This window comes from Pteropus vampyrus, unplaced genomic scaffold (assembly GCF_000151845.1).
Source record: "Pteropus vampyrus isolate Shadow unplaced genomic scaffold, Pvam_2.0 Scaffold589, whole genome shotgun sequence".
Taxonomy (NCBI): domain Eukaryota; kingdom Metazoa; phylum Chordata; class Mammalia; order Chiroptera; family Pteropodidae; genus Pteropus; species Pteropus vampyrus.
In genome coordinates this window covers 180,747-184,380 of record NW_011889370.1, presented here as the reverse complement: position 1 = coordinate 184,380, position 3,634 = coordinate 180,747, and positions in this window count along the sequence as shown.

The window sequence follows — 3,634 nt, the reverse complement described above, 5'->3', positions numbered from 1 at the left end:
TGGCTGTGATGGCCGAGGCCGCCTTCCCACCCGTCACGGCTCTAGCCCCGGGGAGCCCGCTTCCAGACTCCCCGCGTGCCCCCCTTCATGACGGCACCCCGCCAGCTTCCTCGAATCCTCCCCACGTCACCGCCCACGGCCCAGCCGGCACTCAGGCCTTCCCAGCACCCTGCAACAGCCCTGGGTCCCCGTGGTGTGTGCCGTCCCTGGGTCTCTGCCAGCTGGAGGGGCTGGCAGCGACTCCGTCCTCCAGCGGGCAGGGGGGCCCTGGAGGAGTCCCCTGTGTCAGCGCATGGGCAGTGACCGGCTTGTGGGGAAACCCACCCCGGAGCTCAGCTCCAGCGAGAGGGGAGACGCGCCCGCCCTAGCTGTGGCAGGGGGTTGGGGGCTCTGGCCGTACCCCAGATTCCATCACTCACAGAAACATCCCGTGAGCCTCGGGGCGCTGTAATGACTGCCGAGCACCGCCGCGTCCCACAGGGGCTCCGCGCACCACTCCCAGCCTGGCACGCACGATCCCCGGTCACCTGTCTCATCAACGCTGGCCCGGCGGCTTTTTGCAGTCGGTGAGCTCAGCCTTGCCAGCTCCAGCACGGAGGGCGCCGGCCCAGACGTCTCGGTGCCATGCACCAGAACCACTGGCATCCACGGCCCGCTGTCCTTGGATGGTTAATCACCAGCAGGCCGGACTCGGCAGACGGCACCCGGTGCCCACACCAGGCCTCACGCTGGGAGAACGGGCTCATTCTCGCCGTTGGCAGCTGGTGTGGTCACGGCCCAAATGTTCAGCTCTGTTACCGATCCACACGCAGTGCCCTGGCCGAGCCGGTGCCGGCCAGCGGAGGGGCCGAGCCTGCCAGGGCAGCAGCAACGGGGACGAGTGAGCACAATAATGGTGACAGCTCCCATTAGTGACCCCACGTGCCAAGTCCAGTGTGGGTGCTTTTCACGCGGTTCCATGAACCGTGCTGGCGGTGATCCGTGCAACAGGTGCCACTGTCCCCATCCAGTAGTCAGGGCAGCGAGGCACGAAGAAATCAACAGTCAGGATTCAGGCGAACGCCTCAGTGGCCAGGCCGCTCTGCGACCACAGCGCCTCTGCAGGCAGGGGGCAGAGCCATGCCCGGGAAGCCACGGCGCTGGCGATGCCACGGGGCGGAAGGTGGTCAGCGGCTGGGGGGCTGCTGAGGCATGCCAGTGAGGACAGACGGAGGTCTTCAGGGGACTGTGAGGACAAACGCCACCAGGACTGGACCGAGGCAATCGCAGAAGTAGATGGTGCACGTAATGATGCTTTCTAGAATTTCCTCAAGGTCGCAGACTTGAGAGCAGAGAATCAGGGCAGTGGCTGGGTGACTGTGAGGGTGGGGGTCGGTCTTGTGAAGACGGTGGTGTGTGGACGGGAATGAGCAGGTGCAGGAGGGGACAGACGGTGCAGGAGGGAGAGGACGGCCCCCAAGGGCGAGTGCCCAGCGCGAGCAGAGGGGCCGGCGTGGTGGGAGCAGGGACCGCTCACCCCGGGGACAGGGCACGGGAGCACCCGGGGTGGGAGCCTCCCTTCGCCTGCTCTGTGTTCTCAGGGAAGGAGCGAGCGAGGTCGTCGCTGGGAGCGAGCGGGGAGACGGGGCCAGGGAGACAGGAGGTGGGGACGGCGAGGACCAGGATTGGCCGAGGCAGTTAATGAGCGGCCAGCAGTGTGGAGGCCCCACTGGAGACCCGGGTCACAGGGTCACGGACCTTTCGTGTGGTCCCGTGTGTCCCAGCCACATCCTCTGCTTAGAGGCGGGAGCACCTGGGCGTCCTCAGGTCACGGAATGCCCGCGGCAGCTCCAGACGTGGCATCATCTTCTCATGAAGTCTAGAGGCTCCGATCGGGTCACGTGGCCATCCCAGAAGGAATCCCCACGGCTCACTGTGTGAGTCTTGAGTCACGTGCTTCTTTATCCCCAGCCAGAGGCAGGGCCACCATGTGTCCCTGAACTGGGGACAAAAAAACCATCACAGAATGCTATAAACACTTGGCCTGCGGTCTGAACCTCAGACGGTGGCAATGGGGAGAACCGCGCTCCAGTTCTGGGGGTGCGCACACAGCGACGGCCTGCTAGATCCCCATGATTTGTCTGGGGGCTGTGCGGGTCACACTGGCCTCGAGTTGGATGTAGAAAGGACTCCCTCGGCCCCTAAGAACGCAGCGAGGTGGAGGCGGGACGCGGCTCGTGAACCGGAAGACGCCTGTCTGGAGGGAGCGCTGCTCGCTCGAGGACGAGTCACTGGAAAGCAGTCCGGCAGCAGCGCGGGGCCAGCGGACGGTCCCGCAGCGTGACCGTGGAGGGCCGCCCTGCGGACTCAGGGGAAAGGCGCCTTTTGTGCATAGGAGTTTATTAAAGGAAGCCGGAGAAAACTCTAGAAGTTATATGCGTTCTGTCTCAGTGTAAAACGCAGGGAAGGGTGCTGTCTTTGAAAACGGACAGTACAGGCCACAGGCTGCGTGGAAAGGGGAGGTCGGTCCGTGTACGCTGAGCGGGGAATAGGGTCACGGTTACCACAGGCACGGCAGGTGATGAGCTGCAGGACAAGGCCCAGCACAGCAGGGTCGCCGCCCCGTGGGCAGATGAAATCTAACAGTGACGAATGAGGGACAGTGGCAACGAGGGATGCAGGGGACCTGGGGAGCTGTCACAGAAGGAGGCGTTCCTTGGGAAAGGGGCCAACACGAACTGGGCCTGTGGGTCAGAAGGCCAAGAAGTGACAGGAAAAGCCAATCCAGTGAAAAATTTTGAATTCGAAGGATAAAGATTAGAAAGTCCTACAGGCTTCTAAACAGAATAAACGGGACACTCCCAAGGGCAAACTCGGGTAGGGCCAGGCTGCTCTATGCCCCGCAAGGCCAGAAGATAAGGGAGGGGGCACAGTCCAGGACGGGCCAGGAAAAGTGTGACTTGGTGTCAGTCTAGGGGTTACCTGCAGAGGAAGCAGGAAGAAATGCTCAGACGTGTGCACTTTTCGAGAAGAAAATAAACTCAAGGACATGTTCTTAGCAGCCGAGGCGGAGTCGAAAGCCAGCCGTCCAGTAGTGGGCGTTTTGGGGTGTGAAAGATCGTGGTAGCGTCGATGCTGCTGACACCAAAATACAAGTGAAAATCAAATCCCCTGCGTCCCCTCCCACCTCCGAAGGTGGGTCAGTCCTCCGTGGTGGGCGGGGTCAGAGCCTTTTGAAATGAGCAGACGAGGTCACTCCGACCTCCAGAGGATGGACACACAGATTCCTCCTGGAGCGGTGGCTGTGGGCACCTGCTGCACAGCCCTGCCCCACAGACCCGTGTCCTCCAGCACCTGGCCCTGCTCCCCAGGGAGCCTGGCTCTGTCTGCACAGGGGGGACCCGAATGGTGGCAGCCGGTCACATTGCTCCCTTTCCCCTGGGGGCGGGACTTTGGCAAGAGAGGAGTCAGCTGAGGACTCTGGGAGAGGTCAAGTCGCTCCTGGAAGGGACTTGGGGAGGCTGGGCCTCCTCTTCCCCTGGGCGCGGGGTTGGACCAGCCACCAGGGCCCAACAAGAGGAGCTCCGGGTCGGCACAGAGGCCAGATGGGAGGGACCCGGGTCCCTGAGGCCATGGAGCTGCTGGCCGCTGGACT